General features: G+C 42.0%; 1 protein-coding gene across 1 annotated transcript in view; it reads left to right on the forward strand.

The window, feature by feature from the left end:
- Nucleotides 1-23,318, forward strand: part of gse1b (Gse1 coiled-coil protein b) — a 168,361-nt gene that overhangs the window by 121,040 nt on the left and 24,003 nt on the right. The gene's annotated exons all lie outside the window — the stretch shown is intronic.

Below are 23,318 nucleotides of genomic sequence, written 5' to 3' on the forward strand. Positions count from 1 at the left end.
AGGCAAATGTGTGTTCGTTGAAAAGTATTCGTGTACACCCGACACTGTGGATGAAAACATAAACGTTTAACCACTTGGTGGAGGTTTTACATGGCGCAGGCGTTTTGAAGTTGTTTTCACACTCTTTTGGACACAAGTTAATTACACTGTGTGCTAAATACTGCAGCTTTGTATTAATATGCAGTGGGTCGGAAAGAGGCACAAAAAAAGCTACATTTCCAACTCGTGTATATGTAAAATCACATAGTTTCCTAAACTGCGCATCAAAATGAGGCTCTGCATGCTTCTAATACGTTGGCCTGTGACTAAAGGAATTAAGAAACTTTTTTTTTCTCTCAAATGTATTAGATTATCCTTTTGTTCTCTCACTGATTAATGCAGTCACACTGATGCTTGTTATAGAACAAAACATATTTATGAATATTTCAAATACTGTGATGCCAGAGATTATCTTCTAATAATGACTCATTAATTTTCAACAATGACTAATCACAATAAATTACTAAAGTCTAATAGCTAATATGTGATTAGTGATTGAAAAAAAGACCATAAAAAATACTAACTGACTGAACATTTTGAGTCAGCAAATAGATTTTAATGCCCAAATGTCTATTTGACGAATTAAACAGAAAAGGAGATCCTTATAGTGTCTGCAGAGCTGAGCTGAACAGACAGGAGGTACATCAAAGGCTGAAGTCTCCGTGCGGCATTGTTGTCTACCTGCTCTCTCACTCTCTCTTACAGGTCAAGTAGAGGCGAATGATACACTATCACATGGATGAAAGACGTGACATGTGGTGCACAAATGCGCTCACTCATAGAGGAGGGTTATGCTGCCTGACAGAGCACGCCATGCGTGTTGGGTAGTGCTTTTTTTCTGCTGTGCTTTACCGTTTAATAGTACGCACAAATGAGCTATACGGAATTAAGCTTACATTTGATCCAGTGCATCCCTAAATTAGCAGTGTACACCACAAAGTACAAAAGGCCCTCAGACCTCTCCCCTCCCCAGCCATCACCTGCTTAATCCTCAGTTTCATCCTTGGCATCACGAGAACACCCTGTCTTTACTGTTTACAAGTTTGGCTTTGATTTTACAGCCTGTGCAGTCGCTGGTATCTAATCCACAGTAAAACCATTGATAAGCCAGACGGGGGTAAAGGCTTTTTTTTTTTTTTAGCAAAGGCTTCTGTGTGCTTTTTGTGGTCGGCTGTCCCCTTGTGGACATTTGCTGGAATTACTTTCATTTTTAAATTACCTACTTTGAAGATTCAAGATTCAAAGTGTTTATTGTCATGTGTCACAAGAGAAAAGGCATTTCTCTGTGCAATGAAATTCTTTCTTTGCGGTCCACCCACAGATGCCGATTAATATATACAATAGAAATGGAATATATAAATACAAATAAATAAATGAAGACAGAAAATGAGACAAAATATGGAGATTTGAAACAGAGATGTGTGCAAAAGAGTACTGTACCCTGTGTTGTCACGCTGTAGTGGTAATTAGCAAAACAAAAGAGCAATGATATCTGTTTTTATTGGATTATGTGATTAAATTAAGTGATCTATTTTGTATCAGTGTATTTCGTAAGATACTATTCAAGGTACTAATACTAAGATTAGATATTAGTATACATACGCATGCGTACATACGAAACAGAAATTTAAATCACAGGATAACTTAGTGCGAATTTAATTTTAACTGATCAGGAAGTAGTCTAACCCTCCTGGTGAAGCCTTTAACGTGCATTCTTGTCCCTCTGGGATGACTATGCGAGGTCAGCCCTGTTGACTGGGGGCGTGACGGGGAGGGAGCAGGTGCTTCTACCCCCCGCCCCCCTCCGCCTTGCCAGTCTTTCTGTGTGCCTGTGGTCCGGCCCCCGCCGGGGCGGAAGCTCCACCTCTCGGCTCCCGGCAGCCGGCCGCCTCTCTCCTCCTCTCTCCGGCGCTCTGCTCTGCTGTGCTCCGTCGCTGTGGCCTCGCTAGGCGTCGGAGCTTCCTGCGTGACAACAAAAGTGCACGGTCTCTGTTCTCGACGGAGGATGGATCAACGCTTTCACCGCTAACGGAAGGAGATTTTTTTTAAACCTTTTTTAAACCAATTTATAAACACTGGAATAGCCCATACTTGTTTGCGGTGAGTGATTTTTTTTTTGTGAATCTGTTTTCAAACCTGGAGGTTGTTTGTGTATACGAGCGAACATACGGCGAGGGTTTGTTGAGGAAGTCGTTACTATATCGAGGAAACGGGTGCTAGTTATTTCATTTTATTTTTCGAAGGTCGGTGCCGAGCCCTTATGTGTGTGTGTGTGTGTGTGTGTGTGTGTGTGTGTGTGTGTGTGTGTGTGTAGCCCTCGCTGGTGTGCGCGCGCGTGCTTTTGTGTGTGCGTGCTAATGTGTGAAAAAGAGACAAGAGAGAGTGAGTGCAACAGAAAGAGAAAGAAAATGAGCCGCTCCGGTGCGCTCACGCGGCCATCTAGCCCTTAATATCGCTCAGTATTTATATATCGTTACTCACTTGTTATTAAGGACTTTAATATAATCGTGTTTTAAAATGCAGATTACCCGAAGGTCTAAAGAAAAGCGGCCGACCCCCCACCCCCTCAAATGAACTTCTTGTAACGTTGTTACCGGTTCACTGTTGTTATTAGTCCATTAAAGCATAGCTCGGGGTTTCTGCGTTAAGCCATTTACGCTCACTTTAGACCCTTTTGACACGGACTCTTTAGCCTGTTTAAAACTGTATTGATGGATTTACTTTGTTGTTAATCCGCAGTCTTCAGTTCGTTTGGCTCCTTCGCAGTTGTCTTTTCTGTGTTGCTTCTCGGGGCATTTCCTCTAAATGTGACTGCTAACGCATCTTGACCATTTGGTGCTGTCGGGTTGGAGGATCTCTCCCTGTACGTGTTTGTACGCGTGCGCGTGGCAGGTGGACGGTCTTGAACCACATCCCACGCGCTCCTTCACTTTCTTTCTTTCTTTCTTTCTTTCTTCTGTGGGGAACACACTGAAACAGACGCACACACCGCTCGTTAGTCTCGTCACACAACCTGGGTTTAAAACACGGCCAGCAAACACAGCGGTGAAGCAACAGGCTTTACTGCACGCACCGTGCGGCGGGTTGAGTTTATCTGTAGCCAGAAGGAGCCTTGTTGTGTGTTTTAGCTGCTGCTGATAAGCTTTGCCATAACTGCAAGAGCAGGGAATCTGACCTCCTGCTTTCTTTTTAACAGCTGCTGACTGGTGGTGGAGATAGGTCATTCATTGCTACATGGCTATCCCTCTGTCATGACTTTGTTCTGACATTTTTTGGCATAACTCCGAGGTGTTTAATCCATTACTTATTGTAACATGGGAACAGTCCGGCTTCTCAGAATAGAGCCAGAAATGGCTTACAGTAGGGTAAAGGGCAAAAAAATACAGTGTAGGACAATTAAAAGTAAATGAGGGGGGGGCACATCAGTTGGCACTAGAATAGAACAGGAAATGGTGTCATCCCAGGTATTTTGGTTATCACAGACACTATATGTATAGAGTTAGTTTCACTCCTATCAAAAGAAATCATGTAAATGTATCTTACGGTTGTCATTCACTGTGTATTTAGTCAAGATATTGATCCAGATTAAGCCATATGCTAGATATGTGGTTGCAGGCCAGGTGCTTTTAGGAGTTCTCCTCAAGTGCGGTTAACGTGAGCCTACAACTGCCATCTTTTACCTCTGATGATAGCCGGTGTCACCACTTCACTAATTTGTGTTTCATACAGGAAATCCTCCGCATGAACACATGCTCAACCTGCCATTTAACCAGTCCAAATTAGACTGCTTTCACAGATTCAGCTCTCACTCCCTCTGATGTTATGCCTTTCAGCACAATATGTCTTTTAATTAACTGTTCGTAATCACCAAATGTTTATTAGATGTAAAAAATTGAGGATACAGACAGATTATTAAGTTTTAATTCAATTCAAAAACAGTAACTTTGGCTACATTTAAATTTACATTTAAACTTAAATGGAATAATGTTGGAACCAGTGACACAAACTGCTACTTTCATTTCCTGATGGGTATTATCAGACACATAAATGAAGCCAAAACCATCTAGCTAGGTCACTTTGTGCCATTTTATTTTTATTTCACGGGTACTCCTTTCCCATCGTGCCATATTTGCTTTGCGACAACTCCAGTATATGTTTTCATGCTAACATGTTCATTCGGATAGAGATTTTTTTTCATTTTAAAATGAAACTCATTCATGTGGATGTAGATTGAGAGCAGAATGGATGATGTCCTGTGTTTTCTCCATCTTATAAAACCTGTCATTCAGCTGGAGAAGCAGTTTCTAATCTTGCTTTTAATTTATTTAGGGATCTCTGTTATTACAATGGGACTGCAAATTGTGTGCTCTTAAAATAAAGCCTGAAGTAGTGATGTCACAGAATTGTTAGGGGTTTTATTTTCATGTCTGTTTTTCCCCACTACAGCACATTAATATATATATAAACAGAACAGTGATCATGTCACAAGGCTGCTGGGTTAGGATCAGTCATTGCTAATAGAGAGGGCAGGGTTAGGGTTATCTAAATTTAACCAGGTTGTAATTAATAATCCAACATTATTGATAAAAACTACATAGACATGTAGGACACAGATGCACAGTTTTGGTATTTTAGTATTCATGTATAATTTGCTGACTGCACTTCTGAAAACTGGAAAAGCATTTTCAGCTCCTTTTTGCGTAACAAACTAGATGGAGGTGGGGCGGTGCAGTTTGCTTGGTTCATACTTAAGGTGGATAAAAACCTGGCTGCTGCATGAATGTACCTGTTGTTTTTACCACAACTATGCAATTGTGATGGCTCTTTTGTTTGGTGGACTTAAGATAATAACTTTGCACCTATGAAACACTCTGCTGGTTGTGATAGTAGTTGAGTTTTCTGCATTAATAGCATGCAGTTTTTGCCTGTCTGCCTGATCTCGTCTACAGTCTTTTTTTTTTTTTTTTTGATCATCAGCCATCAAGGAGTATTAAATCACCTACTTATGTTTAACTGTAATGCAACTTCTCTATGTGATGCAATTTGTTTCCTCATCAGGAAAACCTCTACTGTGCCTGGCCTAGTTTAAGCGAACAAGCACCTGCTGATAATGATTATTTTCTGCTTGTTTTAAATGAAGCATTACCTTTCGGAGTGATTAACAGAAACCTTTTGATTGCCCAGTAATGTTTTGAGACACTAAAAAGTGTTCTTTGTTTGTCTACCACAGTTTGTGAAAATTAAGTCTTAGCAAGATATTATATATACTAAGAGGAACAAATATAGTGTTGTTGGCAGAAGTGAGTTAGCTGACTTTGGTTGGATTTATCCTCTCTTGTCACAGACTTACATGTCTCTGATGGTTCAGCACATGATAAGAGTAGGAGATTACTTATGCAAATCTTGCTCTGAGGAACAGAATTTTTTTCAGTTGTAATCTGCCATTTAAAAGTTCTTGAAGCTTTATGCTGCGAGAGCACTTATACGAGGTTGGCATGTTTTCAGGTGTCGTTGTGCTGTTTGTCATGCTGTGGTAGCCTGCAGTGCTGTGAGTGTCTGGGGGCTAGACAGCAGCTGTGTTGAGCAGAGTGTTGGTGACAGTTTGTCTGTGGCAACAGCACCTGGCTCTGTTTAGAGAGTGATTAGGACAGTCCCAAGCAGCTTCCTGTACTGTTTACACAAGGAGCCTGGAGTTAAAGGTGACCCACTTTGCATTTTCTTATCAACAGCCCACATTGATAGCTTTGAATAGCACAGACTGTAGAAAGGCCTTTGCATGGGTTTACATAGTTCTCTATTACAGAGAATGGGATGTGTTTTACTGGGTGAGGCTTGGCTTTTACTAGCATCACAACAATGTCCTTAGGTGGTATGAAATTGTGGGTGCATTTACCGCTCTCTTTGTGTGACAGGGCTGGATTCGTCTGTGGTCCGGCTCTGTGATGGAAGAGAATACAAGTGTAGGGACGTTTAGGAAATTGAGGGCTTTTTTCTGTTTTGTCTACATACCCTCTGCCATGTTTCCTTTCCTTCTCTGTCTTTCCCTCTCTGTGTTTTTGCCCTTCTGTATCCCTAGCTAGAACTCTCATGGGGCATGTCTTAGATTTTGTAGGTTTAACCTTGGATTTCATGGCTTTTCCCTTTGGGACGAATTGAGTTTGTGTGTTTGATTGTCTTTCTAAGAATCTCCTATTGAGTGTTTAAAAAAACCGTAGTAAATGTAAGCTGTAAATGTGATGACCAGTGAAGACAGCTGAACAAACAGGTCATAAAGTATTTATCTGAAGAGAAGACAGATGGGACGTTGGGTGAAGGACCAAGCAGACAGTTCCACGGGTAGAAAGAAGTAGTAAAGTATTGAGCCAGAGAGCCAACAGCTTCCTGTGTCTGATGTCCTCCTTTTTTTTTCTCAGGCCTGCAACATTTTCCTCCTCATTTCCAGTAATAAAGCCACTTATTACTTTACGTGTGTGTGTTTGTTTACTCTGTGTATGAGAGCAAGCTAAACCTGCTCTGTAGAATGTGTAGAGATGCATTTCTTGTCACCCAGCACTGCTGTTAAACATTGCTTAGTTTTATCAGTATGATATGTGTGTGTTGGTTAGTGCATGCTTTTAAAAACATTAAGGCGTTGTCATACAGCCTGGCACACTCACATGCCTTGTGACACACCACATTATTTTGAGGCTAGATGGTTAATTTTACATAAAAACGAAGGACTTCAGTAACAGTAGCATAATTCTCCAGTAATAGATCAGGAAGGCTGTACGAAGTGTCAAAGCTACCCGATATAAGTGCATTTAAATATGTAAAGTTGTTACACTGATGGCAAGTAGACGTGAATATGAGAGTTTTAATGAGAGTCTTGGCCTCAATTTGTAGACTCAAGTCCTTGTAATGAGGGTTACTTGCATAGGATCGCTTCACATTGCTGAAAAAATATTCCAAGTAGATCTGAGATTTCAGAGGTAAAAACTAGTAGGACGTATATTGTACCTGTGTTTACATGATCAGAATAATTTGTTAAACGTGGAAATTAGTGTCGGGGCATTGTTGTCTCGTATCGTACATTCATCTGTAAGTGTGGATTTTTATCACTCTCACACAAGTTAACCTTTTACCATTTTTCACCTAAAAGATGTTCACCTCAAGTTAAACTATAGTTTGTGTTTGGCCTTTTTTCAGCTTTATTTGAGAGGCACAGTGAAGAAAGGACAGGAAAGCGGGGGCAGAGATAGAAGGGGGAAGACATGTGGTAAAGGGTCAGACTAGAACCCGGGCCTGCCACTCTCAGCCGTTCGGCCTGTGGTTGTCTGCGCACGCACTGAGCTAAACCAGCACCTGAAACTATAGTTTGTGTTTAAAAGATGGCCACAATGTTACACATTGGGTTGGGAAGTCCCATTTTGAAGCCTCAACTTGAACACTTCATTTATTTATTTGTTTGTTTTCAAAGCTGGGTGTAATGAGTGAGTAGATCTCAGAAAAAGAGGACACAGCATGCTCATACGATGGCCATTTATCAACCTCTGTGTAGCCATATCCTAAATCAGGAGTAGGCAACCTTTCTGATGATGAGTGCCATCTAAAATTTCCTCAGAAGTCAGTCTGCCATATGATTGTATTAGCAATAAATTTAATAACGCTCTATATTAACAGTTGCATACTATATAGAACCACTTTATAGAATTATATTTGTTTGCAGATGTTGGCAGCGAATAGCTATCAGCTATTTTCAACAAAAAAAATAAAAAGACACTTTTTATCCATAACAAGAACTCCATAACAGCAAATGAACTGTACAACAGAAAGTGCAAATGCTATTTATGGTCTCCTCACAACAATGATAAGAAAAATAAACTGAGCCAATATGGCATGTTTGTTAATACACTCTGATCTCTGGTCTCCCACTCAGAGACACAGGTCTCTGAGCGTCCAGCATTCAGATGGCCTGAGGACACTCATGTGAGAGAAAGTCTGCTCACACAGATATGTAGAACCAAATACTGTCAATTAGGCCTCTGCATTGTTTTGAAGACAGTTAAACTTGTCAGGTAGTGATGTCCAGCAGGTGAAAATGCAAGCTCCATGAACACGCACAGCTATGGATTCCAGCTGCTTCGATGTTGCATTAACTGGCATTAACTCAGCCAGTTAATGCGAGACAAGTCTAGCTGCTCATTAAAACTTTCTGGTTTGAACAGAAAATAAAACATTGGTCCATACACCTGAAAGTCCCAAAAACACATTGTGAATTCTGTCTCGAATCTACGGATTTATCCGTGTATTTCTTCCTTCCCTTATAACTTCCCTTCAACTCATTCATGTCACCTAAAAGGTAAACCTGTTTCTCCATCACCTGTTCAGCTCTGATGATTCAGTAAGGACATCTCCTGGTTTCATCTTCATGTTTCCCTCTCACCTGATAACCAAACCGACATCATGACCAGCAGCTTTAACAGCTGTGGCAAACATCAGCTGATACTGGAAATTAATATTAAGTAAATTCTAACAACAGCTGATCAAGCTTAAACATGCTGCTGTTGTTTAACACGACATCCGGCGGTTTCCTCTTTCTGGTGCAAAGTGGGCGATAAACAAACAAGAGAGAAAAGCCGATCAGCTGATCATTGATCAGTTTCATGATTGAAGCAGCAACAGGAGAGGGAGGGGAGAGAATGAGAGAAGAAGAGGCAGCTGTGCAGCGTAACGACAGAATAAATCCAGCTTTGTGTGTTTTTTTTTTTTTTTTCATTCTAGCTGAAGTACGGGACAAACTGTGTTCCTTATCAGCTCAATACGAAACGCGTAATATTTTCTCTGAATGCGGGACGATTCGTCTTTTTACGGGATGGTTGGCAACTCTACTAACTAACCTTATGAATAAAATAAAGTTCACTATCAGTAAAATCATAGCACCCACCCAGGTGTATAAACTCCATCATGCTGGCTAGTACACAGTACGAGTTATTGTAACTGACTGTAAAAAGTCAGCACAACAAAAATAAACTCCATCTAAACTTGATTTATATCTGACCCAGATAGACTGCAGGTCATAACTTCTTACCTGAATTTCAGTTCACCTGACACTCGGACCGGCGGCCGCCTCGGGTCCCTGCTCCTCCTGCCTTCCCTTTCCCTCATCCACCTGCTGGCCTCCACCACTTGCTAATGTCACTGAATCTGTGGAAGCTCCGCCATAACCACCACCAAACAACTGAGTTATTTTTTACGCACCGGCCAGCATCTGGCCAATCGACCACATTTCATTATTTATACCGTTACTAAAAATAAAAAATCATCGGCCCATAAAAACGGAAAATCACCATCGGCCCACTGAGCAAATGCCCGCCCGGTATGCCCGATAGCCAGTCCAGCTATAGTCGTGCAGTTAACCCTTCGCGTGCCAGCCGTGGCACGCGTGCCTAGGGTTGCCGACCCCTGTCCTAAACCTTCTCTGCCTTCTATATTTTTCTGTATGGGACCATAACTCACACAGTGAACATTGTGCTGTTTTAATTAAGATTTGGAAGTAGAAATTGGAACTATAAACTCATTAGGAAAGTCTTTAACTAGGTCATAAATCAATCTAGAAGTATGGACTTTCTATACAGTCTGTATTGTCTGTTTGCAACCAAAGGAGTATTTCTTGTGCTGGGCATTAAACGAATGCAGGTTTAAAGCATTTCTCCAGTGGCTTCACTTTATTGACTTAATCTTTTATACATATTCTCTGACCGTACCATATTTTACTTCTCGTAACTGGAAACACTTTTATTCACTTTGGCTTGATTGGAGCTTAAATCGTTGTTTCCCCCAGTTTAGTGTCACATTTTTCAGGGTTTCTTTTTCGAACATGAGGACTGTGCGGGCAGTTTTTATAGATGCAAGGTGAGTCACACTGCTCTCCATTGTGGTCGAGTCCCATGTTTCGAGAGCCATTCCCTGAACTGCATTGGAGACATACTGCTTTGGTAGCCATCGTGATTTCATTTAGACAACAGGGCGCAGTGTTCATCTGTGGAGTAATTTCCAGCCACTTTGTCACAGTCTCAACTTTGTATTCTGAAGCTTCAGTTTGGATTTGATTGCCTGAGGCGTACGATTAAAAAAAACATTTTCATTCACACAAGCCGCTCTTGCTACATTGAGCAGACCAAACCACCTCTTTAGATTATATGCGTATGTTTGTGTAGCTCGTGTTTGCTGCTGTCGTTGTCATACCCCAGAGCCTGATAAGCACGGGCCAAATAAACACAACACAGGCAACGTGAGAGCAGTAGATAAGCGAATCATACACACACTCAATACTGACCATACTTGACTATTGCCCTCACCAAGTAGAGCCTCTTTCATTAACCCTTTTTTTTTTTTTTTGGTGTGTGTACCTCAGCACAATTCTGTCCATCTTGTGCTTTCTCCAGTCACACTAAAAACAGCTTTGTGCTAAGGGCTACTCTTCAACAAAGCCCTTTTCTTCTGCTATCACATCATCATCTCATCTTGCCTCTATCCGTGTCTGCTTCCACCTCTCTTCAACATGACTCTTTGCCTCTCTTGTTCAGGGACGTGCAGAGAGGTTTAAAGGGGCGGGTGCTCAAAGTTAAAAAGGGGCACATTGAACCATGCTGAATAACAACAACACACATTCATCAAGAATCTAATATGGGAAGGGCAGGGCTGTGTTGATCTGAGACTGTAGACATTAAAAAGTCCACAGGAGAGATGGTAGCTGATTAAACAAGTGTCATGAGATAATAACAAAATGCAAAGATTGGTGACAGCGCTTGGAACCATAAGGCAACAAAAAACTGTGACATAAACTCGGCTCTGCCTGTGAATCACTCTTTGCTTCTCTTCTTCCTTCCATCCCATCATTTCATATATCACTCTCCACTTGCTGTCTATCTGAGAACAAGGCACAACTTGCTATTGCAATAAACTATAATCTAATTATCCACACCTAACAACTCTTGCACTTAATCTATAATAAAATGATGACAGAAAAATGTTATAGCACTGCCTTTAGTAGCCTCATACGCTCCTACTGTTTCCTCCTCATGTCCTTACCAGCCATGTCTGCACAATGTTATATCATGAGTAATAATTTAAAAAAATCTATATACATAAAACACACACATGCACGCACAGTGACATTTTAGACCTTCTTCAGAATACTGTATATACTATGGGCATCCTTACATTATTATTTATTACTAGAGCTACAATAATAAAGCAATGAGGAGGGGGAAGTAATAAATATGAAATAATGTATTTATGATGATTCCATTTGTTTCACTATCCACTCTGTGCAGGGCAAAGCTTATTACATTTTTAAACTGTAGAGATACAATCTTTTGTCTTATTTAAAATATAAATCTAATATAATCTGCTTCTTAATGTATGTTCTTTAAAATACAGCGTGTGTTTTTTAATATATTATAATTATTATTATGTGGACATGCATATTAGATCGTTTTTTAGTGAAATATAATCCCTCCAGAAAGGCAGGAAATGCCCAGAAACTTACTTTAAAACTAAATATGTTCCCTAAAACGGTGACAGAGCTACAGACCCATGACAGCCTTACACAGGTAGCCAGCAGCTGTGACCAGCACTACTTGTGCAGTTAATAAAAGGACAGGTAATGTTTGTCGCGCTGTTGCACACACAGCACGCTCGTTTGTTTCAGTTCGTCAGTTGCAACAAGACAGCTTACCAACGTGTACGTAATAAGCTAATACTCCTGTGTGCTACACACTACAGTGTGCGCTGTACACCTACTTACTGGGTTTGTCGCATCAGTCTGTGTCTCTGAGTTAACTTGTGTTTCTCCTACAGCTCCGGACCGCAAAAAATGCGCGTGCTCTTTGTGAGCTCGTTCCCGGCTCGTAACCAGCGCGTTCTGCCGTCGAGGGCGATCATTGGTTAAATGTGATCATGTGACTGATGCAAGCCAGATCCTTTTATTTAGCAAAACTATGATTAATAGTTAAATATTATTGTTGATGGGCACAGACAGGACTCCGCACGTACACACATAAAAAAAATAAATAAATAAATAAAAAAAATTTAAAAGTTGCCTCAACAAAAGGGCACTTTGGGCACTCATCAGGAAAGGGGCGGGTGCTCAAGCCCCTCTAGCCCCCCCCTCTGCACGTCCCTGCTCTTGTTTCCTCCATTTTTGTCTTTTCCTCTGTTTCTGCGATATCTGCCATATCAGCTGACTGTCATATTGTATGTGTCTGTTTGTTAGCATGCCTCATTGTGTATGAGTACAAGGTCAGATATGTGCCTGAAGAAGTGAAGCAATTTTGCGGCCAAGTGTTTTAATAAGCTCATGGACAGAGCTGCATGCCTGTGTTGGTGGAGGCCACAGTTGCCTTGTTAAACGTGCTCTCACAGAGAATCTAGTTGCCAGCTAGGCTTGTTTTAGCTGGCTGATATTTGCATAACTAAAAGCGTATGCATTTTGGGAACTGTTCTTTCTGTATTTTTGTTTATATCTCGGTTTCACATCTTCCATACGCGTTGTCTCTTATCTCAGTATCACATCAACCTTGTGCGTTTCTCGTTGCATTGCAACCGATTGACATAATTTCTAATAATTAGTAATTTAGTGAGCGGATAACATAAACACACAGGGGGGGTACATCGCTGCATGGTTTTCCCAGTCTATTCAATCTCATGGATGTATGCATTATGGCAATCAACTGTTTTGTCGTTCTTTTAGGATGGCAAGTGAATCTCTTAAATGTTGAGTAAGCCATTGAGAAAGATCATGCCGATGTACTCAACACCTGCACAAGCACGCTGCACACTTCATTGCCTCTTAATACATTCTGCACCACAAAATCTGTGGATCGTTGCAAGCCAATCCAGTTTTTTGTTACATTTGCACAGTACCATGGCAAGTACAGGCACCTGTGTTGTATGTACACACAGAACACAAACGGATGTTTACATTTAACAGAAAGTTTAATATACTTGAATGGTTTAATTCTATGACTAATAATGATTTCTTCTCATGCACACTATAAAAAAAATCATAAAAAATGTAAACAATAAAATATAATGCAATTTATAAAGATTTATAAAGGCCAAAGGTAAAAGTTTGATCATTTAAAAAAAATTTAAGAAAAAAGATAAGAAAGGATAAAGAAACTAATTTGAGAAACTGGAACCTGACAAAGTGTTGCATGACTAAATTGAGTGATCTGTTGTCAAAATATCTGTCGTCAGCTGTTTTTCTTTTGGTTGAATAACCAAGTAACAACTGACTAAATGTTTGTAAGGTTGTGTAACTGTTCTAGCTTTAATCTTACAGATCCTTAGATTTCCCCTGTGCTAACTAGATAAGTCATGAACATTTGCACTTTTGAACCACTTCTTATTCTTTTTGCATTCTTTGTGGATCTAATCTTAAATCACACAGTTCGCTGGTCTAGCTAATAAACAAGCAATGCTCAAATTCATTGTAATATTACTGAGAAATTTTTATTTGAAGTTTTAAGCACTGCAAGAGCCATTGTGATTAATCTGGACTGACCCTCGAACGTTGTGAAATATTAAAATCACTTTTTAAATGAATGACTGTTCTGCAAATGGTGTACTTGTCAAGTACTTGAGAGTATCAAGGACACCACAAGTCTCAGCTCTGTGGCAAAGCCTTGTTTTTGTGGCTACTCACAAAGATTTGGCCATGGTGACAGTGGTTTGCCTTCTTCGTGCTCGCCTAGAGAAGAGAGGTTCACTCGTCAAACCGTGCAGCATCCACACATTTGGACACGCACACGCATGCACGACCGGGAACACACACCAATTATACCAATTACAAGATTACAACAGGCTAACTCTCAGCAACAGCTATGGAAAGTCAAGTGGGTGCTGTGTGCATGTCTGTCGCTGTGTGTGTCTTCTTGTGTGTGTGCGGCGGTGCCGCTTGGGAGTCAGGGCCCATGCAGAGCACTTGCAGTGCTAATTAGGCAACCACAACCCAGAAGAGTACATCACAGAGAGAATAGAAAAGGGAGAGCGGATGAAGTGAGGAGTGTATGTAGGGAATCCAGCAAAAAAAACCAAAACTGTGCTCATCTCCTGAGGAGGCTTGTGGAGGGAGATAAAGAGAGGAGGAGGGAGCAAGCTGAATGATGATAACAACCAAAATATGTTACATGCAATGATGTCCCCAAGCACTGAGAGTATCACAGTTCAGAACAATACAATTTATTCAGCTTTGTGGGATATATAGGTTGTCTGCTTATTTGTCAGCATTGTGTGTGTCATCTGTGCCTGTGTACGTATCAGTTTATGTGGCTAAAAGTACGCTAAAGAAACACAGGTGCAGAAAAGACGATAAGCTCCATGGTAGATTTTTGTCTTTTGGTTTTTGAGTTCATGTGTGGGAGATCTGTAACGTTTGTAATGTCGCCCTCCCTTTTTCGGAGCCAATCTGTCACCCTTTTTCAGTCTCTGTAACAGGTGAGGTTGATTACGGTAAAAGAGGGAGTTGGCAGGACATGGTAATATCTGAGCTAACAGCCTCCATGCTTTCTGACGAACAGCTGGGCTGGGGCTGAAGCAGGCCCTCTCATCAGGGGAGCAGCAAGGCTGTGTCCCCCTCAGCAAGAGGCTGCAGAGGGCACAGCCATACAGACAGCAGCTTGACTCCTGGGGCATCGACCACAAAGAGCCAGAAACACAGACAGGAGGCTCTTGTGTGTGTTTGTGTGGCTGAATGTGTATCTCTGCATGTGTGTGTTCACACTCTCTAAGCAGCATTGTGAAGCGTAACCAGACTGTTCTGTCATACGCCCACGCTGGTATCTCCGAGAACACGCAAGATGACATGCGCTCACGCGCGCACACACCACCACAACCCCAGCCACCCCTACCACAGCCGCTATGTAATTAACAGACAGAGGAAATGGCACTGTTGGGGTGGGTAAGTCGGATGCAGGGAGGAGGAGAGGAGAGAAAATCATCTCAGCTCGTGCCTGCCCCGAGGACACACTGTTTCTCTGTGGCTGTGTGTGTGTGTTGGAGAATTGAAGAGAAGAAGGTGAAGAGAGGGAGAGAGATGCCGGCTGGTCTTTTGAAATCTCTGTGTTTTTGTTGCTGGCTGCTGGAAGGCAGGTTGGGGGTGGGGTGAAAACAGTGAGTGTACGAGAGGAAGAGAAGTAGGAGGTGAGGGATGAATAATAAGGTGTTCACACACATGCACGTTCACGTACACAGCCGTATCATTTAAAGCCTCACAACGTAGAAGACAGAAAGACTGCTCTCTTTGCTTGTTGCACAGTGGTGTCTGCGTGCTTGTGTGTTTAGGTGTGTGTGTGTGTGTAGGACAATGTGAGCAAGCCAGGTCAGAGAGAGATGTACTCTGTTCTCTGCTGTAGCTCCATAATGGAGGCCTGCTGTATAATGACAGCTCAGACGCAGGCAATGCTGTCTCCCTCTCTTTCGGCTTCTTGACTGATCTCTCGCTCAGCCCCCCACCTTCTCCCCACCCCCCTCCTCCTACACCACCACTGTGATTTTTTTCTTCCTCTGTCTTGGTCTTCCTTTTCTTCTTCCATCTTTCTCCAGTGGAACTGTCGCCTTTGATTCAGCTTCTCTGCAGCCACAGTGCTTCTGTTTCAGGATTTCTCTGATATTAGGTTTTTGTCTTTGGTATGGAGTGAAAGAGATGGCACTCGTAGTTGTGTGTGTGTGTGTGTGTGTGTGTGTGTGTGTGTGTGTGTGTGTGTGTGTCTGTCTGTCTGTCTGTCTGTCTGTCTGTCTGTCTGTCTTTGGAAACACACGTACACGTCCGCTGTATCGTGCCTGAGGGTAGACTATGACATCTCATCTGAGAAGTCAAACAAACTTGGAACTACCAGAGCAGGTTTATCCTGCTGTGCTCCTGGATAGTCTGCGTATGTGTGAATGTGTGTTCACGAGTGAGGATGAAACATACATCTGTTTGCACTGTTAATATCCAGACTCATATGATGAAAGCAAAACTGAAGTCATTGTGTTTGGGCTTCCTAAAGATCCCAACTTCTCTCTTGACTTTTTGGGACCCCTAACCTCCGATTGCACTTCTTCCATTAAGAGTCTTGGTGTTATTTTTGACAATGCTTTTAAACTTGATAAACAAATCAGCTCTGTAGTTAAGGGATCTTTTTATCATTTGCGGATTTTAGCCAAAGTCAAGTCTTACCTTTGCAGGAACGATCTAGAAAGAGTGGTCCATGCTTTTATTACTTCACGGCTAGACTACTGCAATTCCCTCTATGCTGGCCTAGATCGTTCCTGTCTACATCGCCTTCAACTGGTGCAGAACGCTGCCGCTCGCCTGTTGACCGGTTCAAAAAAAAGAGACCACATCACTCCGGTTCTCTGCTCTCTCCACTGGCTCCCAGTTGCCTTTAGGATTGATTTTAAAATCTTATTGCTGGCTTTTAAGGTTTTAAATGGCACTGCACCTTCTTACCTGTCAGAACTCCTTAGTACTTATCGCCCCAGGAGATCTTTGAGGTCAGCCGACCTGATGCTTTTAGATGTTCCCAGGTATAAATTAAAGACAAAGGGAGAGAGGGCGTTTGCTGTGGCTGCACCCAGACTGTGGAACAGTTTACCTCCTCACGTCAGACTCTCCAAAAGCCTAGAAACTTTTAAAACCGCTCTTAAAACTCACCTCTTTTCATTGGCTTTTAGAAAGGTTTAATTTATTTGTTTTATATATTTTTATTTTATTTTTATCAGCGAGGTGTTATTACGAAATTGTGTTCTATTGTATTTTTATCTGTATTTACTGTACAGCACTTTGGTCAGCCTTGGTTGTTTTTAAATGTGCTCTATAAATAAACTTGACTTGACTTGACTCATATCTGTGAGCATTTACGACCACCTTTGATATTATGTCCTTGGTCAAGTGGTTTTTCTTTGTTTTGGAATAGCTGCCTGTGCACCTTAAAGATCATCTTTTTTTTGGTCAACCTTAGCTGTTTATGGATACATGAGTACCATTTATAAACAGTATATCACTCAAAGTTTAGATTTAGTTAGCCGCAGAGTTATGTTTCCTGTTGCTATGCAGTCTTTTTTTGGCCGGCTTTAGGCACATGATAACTTTGCAGTGGTAGCAGATATTATGCTCATATTACATCCTGTTTAGCTAGGTTGGTTTAACCTTAATTGCAGCTTACTTAACTGCTGTTTTGTGAACCCTCGTTTGTCTCTGTTGTCTCTTTAATCTGAAGTTTCTTTCATGTTAAACTTCTTACATAGCTTCCTGTCATCTATTTCATCCTCCTGTCAGCACATCTTGTGCTACCTTGAGCTTCTGTCAACCAGTCACGATGACATGTACTCATCAAATTGACTCTAAATCCTTCCTCTGTCAGTGTCTGAGCTGCTAAGGCTAAAGGTTTGGTCACATGTGCACTGCAGCCCTGAACCTTTGTGGTAATAACCCAGAAGAGTTACATATGTTACACCATTTTCCAAATAATTTGGGTCAAGTATTAAATGGACTTAATTCTTCCAGCTTCCTACTACAGAATCAGTCGGATGTCTGAATAAGTAAGTAACTGTTTGGAGAACTCGCAGTGAGTGAGTGGGCACGCTGTGTCCTGTCTCCTTGTCTCTACCCAGGCGCCACCTCTTATCTAAACCTATATATTTCCACTAGTGATGCAGACTATTTCCTGTTGTCTGTTTGTGAAAGAGGCCATCTTTGGACAAAGTCGAAACTTGATTTTCTCGACTTTGTCTGAGGTTTAGGTGTGACGGTCTAGCTGATATATGCTTTCCCTCTGGGAATTGCCATCAGTTTTTAGCTCTGCTGAGCAACTCTGATTAGAGCCCATAATGTAAGAAAAAAATAATTTTCCTCTTACTTTTGGGCGAGACGCTTAGCTGATGACATGCTTGAGGCATGTCTGCAAAAACTGAACTAAACGCACGTCACTTGAAGTTCAAGCATTCCATTAACATCTTGTTCAATGTTCCTTATTCAAATATTTAATACTGGCCTGTTGATAAAAAAACAAATATCAAATGTCCTTTGCTAATCAGGGAACGAACTATGCTAGAATTCATTTAGCCTTGAAGTAGTGGGAGTAAATGTTTGTGTTGTATTGACAAATATAGCTCTGATACTACATTGTAGTACATCAAAGAACAGATTATGAGAAACCAGCGTTCATGCTGTAGACGAAAATAAGAACTGGAATGTTGAAGTGGAACACAACATCAGACCACACAGCTATATTACATTAGAGCTACAGAAGTATTCAAAGCTGAGCACAGCAAGGCTTTTAGAAACTGCTTCAGTCGCCTGCCCGACCACATGCATTGAGCCAACTGGTTTATTGTAATGACATTTTTATTGCTCATTTTAAGCGAGACACTGACCGGTTTGGCTCTGTTCCTAAACAGAGCCACAATATTGTGGCACGACTGAAGTGTGCTTTACCATGCCTCTAGAAAAGAGGCATCTGCTGCCTGAGTGAAGTAAAGCATGGAAACGCACTAGTTGTCATGTGTCAGTTGGCAGTACAGTTTCAGTCCGTGCTGTATTGGACTTGGCCAAGACAGGTTGGTGACTGGATCAAATAGATGGGCCAGCAGCACGACACTGCTAGTTTTAACAAGCTGATAGGCAAATCCCTTCCTGGTTAAAGATTAACCACTCGCTAGAGCTGCCACTGCATTATCTCTCCACTGGCCAGGGCATACAGTAGCCAAGAGGATTTACGTTCCCTGTGTGTGTGCGCGTGTGTGCGAGCGTGTGCATGAAAGCCTAATCTGCATTCCAACCAGCAAAAGGGTGGAACTGTGTGTGTCAGTGTGTTTGTTTGACTATGGGAGTTAGTGATCTGCTTCTCTCCCAGCTGGGTGTTAAAACAGTGCGTTTACTGTATGCCATTTAGCAGTCAATCTGTTCTGTGGGTGCGTAGAATCATGTTTGTATGTAGCCTGTTGTAGTCTACATTCTTTTTCAGGGCTTTGTATTTGTTTTCCCTTAGGGCGTAACAGAAAGGGTTAATTGCATCAGTAAGCTTGGTGTGTAATAGACTCCTTTAACCCTTGGGTTGTCAGAAAAAATGCTCAGCGTTTGCTCCAGTGTCAATAGATCTAATTTATTCATATCTCTGTAAATGTTGCGTTAACATCCTTAACCTTGGTTTGTCCTTCTCTTAATCCACAACGATATCATTAAATTGTATCCGTTTTCTTTTGTGTATTACTGGATTAAAGGACTGTGACATATGCTGTTTTACTGACAGAGGATTCCCCTGATTGACTGTTAGACGATGCCATCTGCTGGTTGTTTGAAGAATGAAAGGCCTGACACTGCACACCCTGAGCAAGTGTGTTGTAACTGAGTGATGTTAAGAAATGACAGCAGGCCCACTTATCTGGAAATTCAAGAGACATTACTCATGCTTTCCTTAGATCGTAGTCTTCTTCTTCACTTAGTCTGAAAATAGAGCCTACACGGCTTGTGCATGGCTTGTGTTTTCTCAGTTTAGAAAGAAATATAATCACACTGTCACTGATGACATGATTTGTAATCATTAGTACGTTAAAGTAATAGGTGTTTATCTGTTTTGTTGTTGGAAGCTAACTGGGAAAATGCCACTGTTTGTTTTCCATTTCTGGGTATTTACTTTACTGGATGAGAGATGGTGGTGACAGGAAATGAGGGCAGACTGATAGGGGGATAGATTGTGTGTGTGTATGCAACAAAGCAAGACTTAAACCATGAGAAAAGGATTCCTTATGAGTTATGTTACTCGTGACTGCTGGTAGATTACTCAGAACATAGAAGCATAAGCACACACACACACCACCAATCTTTGATAGGATGTGTTGTTCAGAACCAGCTGGTTGATCTTCGTGGTTTTAGACAAAAAATGGAAGAGAAGGCCGGAAACAGCAATGACTGTGGTGGTCCTGTGTTCACAAGGGACAAACTTCTCTCGAGGAACAGAGAGGATTTCTGGGAGGTGGCATTTGGCGAAATGCTGGCCACTATGTTGTTTTAACCTAAAAATTGTATCTCTCGCTCACTTGCTCCTTTGCTGTTCTGAGAAAAGTAGCGAGTGGCGGAAGGAGGAAATGACTAAAACAAGTCATTCACACCCCTGCTATGACAGCAGGACAGAGAGGGGAAGTCAAACCCACACTTTTACCCTTTTCCTGAGTCCTCCACCCCAACCACTATTACACATTAGGCTCCCCCACCCTGATAACAGCTCTTTTTAATTGTGGCATACTGTGCTGTGTGTTTACTCAAAGGAACCCCTGTGTGTGTGTGTGTGTGTGTGTGTGTGTGTGTGTTTTGGTATGACATCCTCATTTGTGTGAAATGTTACAAATGTTACTGTAAAAAGGAGAAGAATGATTTTCTTTTTGTATTTGCTTTGAAATAGCCTTAGTTTCACTTTAATTTGAGAATTTTCAGTTGTGGAAATGTGTGAATAAAGCAAATTGAACTGAGTTGAATTGAGGCTAATAATTTACAAAAGAGTTTCTGTGTTGTGCTGTAGGGCTTGACACAGGCCAGGGCATGTTCTTTCTTTCTTTCTCCTAACTTCTTTGTATTTGTCTTAAGAAAAAAAAAGGGAGCCTCGCATATTTCACCTACCTGCTCCCCCTCCATTCATGCATATGCATACACGACCCCACACGCACACGCTTCATGACGCTTGCCAGCAATGAGGTCAGATGTGATGACCGGCTGAGCACCCTTCCCTGTTTCTCCTCCTCCTCCGTCTCCTCCTTCCCTCCCCTCCCCTCCCCCTCCTCCAATTCGCCTTTGCAGGGCATGCATGCCTGTGTCTGTTATCTACAAATGGCTGAGGAATTATAGGTTGAGAAGGGTGGAGGAGGAGGAGTGAGGGAGACTGTGGGGAGGGGGTGGGGGTGAGGTCATGTGACATCGCAGCAGCTGCTAGCCTAAGAATTTCTGTTTTCTCAGTTAGAGAGAGAGAACGAGCGAGAGCACGGAGGGGAGAGAGAGGCGGCGTGCGTAGTGTGTTGCTTTGTTAGATAAGCTCTACACGGTCTTTGTGAGACAGGAAGGCAGCCGGGCAGGCAGGGAGAGAGTGGACGGGCAGGACGAGAGAGATAGGCAAGGAGTGAGTGAGAGAGAAGGGAGCAGTAAGATGGTGTGTGTCCTGGCGCTCGTTACCGGTGCGCACTGGGCTGGGCTCAATGAGAAGATGCAGGCATGGGAGATGCAGGCGGCTCCACTCCTTTGTGCAGTAAGAAGCTTCGATCACACTTTTTTATCTGTGAGGGGGGTTCTTGAACCGCTGCGAGAACTCCGGATGTGCGCCTCTGCGTGTATTTGTCAGGCTGCGTGCTTGTTCGTCTCTTCTTTCACTGCTACTCACATTTGTTTCTGTTTGTGCTGTGGTTTATATGTGTGGTTGATACAGTCAACCATAAGCTGCTGTCTCTGTAGTTACTCATTTAGAAAAAGTTCCTTGAATATGTCCTCCTGACTTTGTCGGACTTTCCCTAAATAAGGAGGGAAGAGTAGCACGCTATTGTCTTAAGTCACGTTACTGGAATGGAGTTGAACTTGGTGTGTGCTTTTGCTTGTTTGCCGGTCTGTCACCAGGCTCTGTGTGTGTTACTTTAGTGATTCCATTATTAATTGTTTGCTGGGTTCATTGAAAGTGCACTGGGTAACTGGGAGGTTACAGGCAGGACAACTTGAGAGGTGTTGGGAATGCTATTCACTCTCTCATGCCTGACTTGCCACTGTGTGTGTATCCACTTGAAAACACACACACACACACACACACACACACACGGTGCTCTGCTTCTGCTCTCTTCTCAGAAGGGAAAATGATCTTTTTACAGCCCTCTCAGGCTACATCCACAATAATACATTTTCACTTAAAGCAGTGTTTTTAAAATGAAAACAATCTCCGTTGTGCACACTTTCAGAAATGGTCTTCAGCTTTGCTAACCTAACCGCAAATCACATTGACCATTCACTGGACAGGCGTGTGTGATGCAAACATGAAACGCATAAAAGCCACTGAAAATAACAAAAAAGTATAAGAGCGTAAATTGCAAAGCAAATCTGGCAACATTTTAGAGTGACAGGAGTACCCACACGAGTAAAATATAATCCTAAAATGAATGGGAACTGTAAAATCTTAGCTGAATTTTTGTGACTGATAAGATCGGTAAACAAACGTGGGCATTTGCACCATTGTTTACAAATTTTTCTGTTTCTGCCCAACCAAATCCTGGAGTTTTTATACTAAATGCAGGACTGTTCCAAGAAAGTTTTTTGTTTTCAGAGGCCAAAATTACCCGAGTAGTGGGGATGCTAGGCTTAAATATAGAAAAAGTACCCTTAAAAGTGAAAATGTACCTTTGTCGCTCTGCTAGGCTTCTGCGGAAAACTGAGATCTGAACTTGCTTGCCAAACTGCTACTTTTTAGTAAGCAGATCTTAGTCATCATGTTCATTGAAAGTTCATTTTAAATGTTGTTTTTAAGGGAGAATTCAGAACAACTGTGTGTATGTTATTGTTTGTGTAACAGAAGCTATTCGAGTCTGAAGCTAAACTGTCCTCCGAGCCTTCCTTTGTGTGTCCGTGCGTGCGTGTATGTGTGTTTTGCTTGAGCACGTAGGGGTATCAGACACCGCTCTGGCATTTAGGGATTCCACTGACCGTGGGGCTGTCAACATGGTGTCACTTTTCAACACACACATACACAGGAAGGAAGGAAAGGACAGACCCTCTCAGCCCTCCTCACCCTTTCTAACCCCTTCAGCCATCAGAGCTTCTTCTAGCCCAGACTGTCATCAATTTCACTTTTATATTAAGTCTGTTTCTCTTTGCGACGCAGCATTTTCTTTTATTGGTAGTGTTTTTTTGTTTTGTTTTGTTTTTTTCAATTAAGCTCAGTGTCAGTGTGAGAAACATTTTCTTAAGTGATGGTTATGTGAGGGAACCGAAAGGCACTCTGAATATTTTTGTGCTGAATTTTTTAAACAAATATGATATTTCTATTTAAAGGTAGTAATGTTGGCGCATGCTCAGTAGAGGAGCTATGTAAACTCTATGACCGTGGACCTCTGGCACACATGCAGTCAACTGCAGCTCTTTGAGCAAAACAAAGAGTGACCTGCCCTCCTAACCTCTCACCTCTGACCCTATGCCATACAGCCAAAGCCCCTCTGCTCCTCAACCCCTCACACCACCGATCCCCCATCCTCTCCAGCTGTCACAAACAGAAACCCAGCTCCACACGCTG

The sequence above is a fragment of the Diplotaxodon limnothrissa genome, linkage group LG1 (assembly GCF_057381915.1).
Source record: "Diplotaxodon limnothrissa isolate DT_005_m linkage group LG1, D_limnothrissa_male_GT1.1, whole genome shotgun sequence".
In the NCBI taxonomy this organism is placed as follows: domain Eukaryota; kingdom Metazoa; phylum Chordata; class Actinopteri; order Cichliformes; family Cichlidae; genus Diplotaxodon; species Diplotaxodon limnothrissa.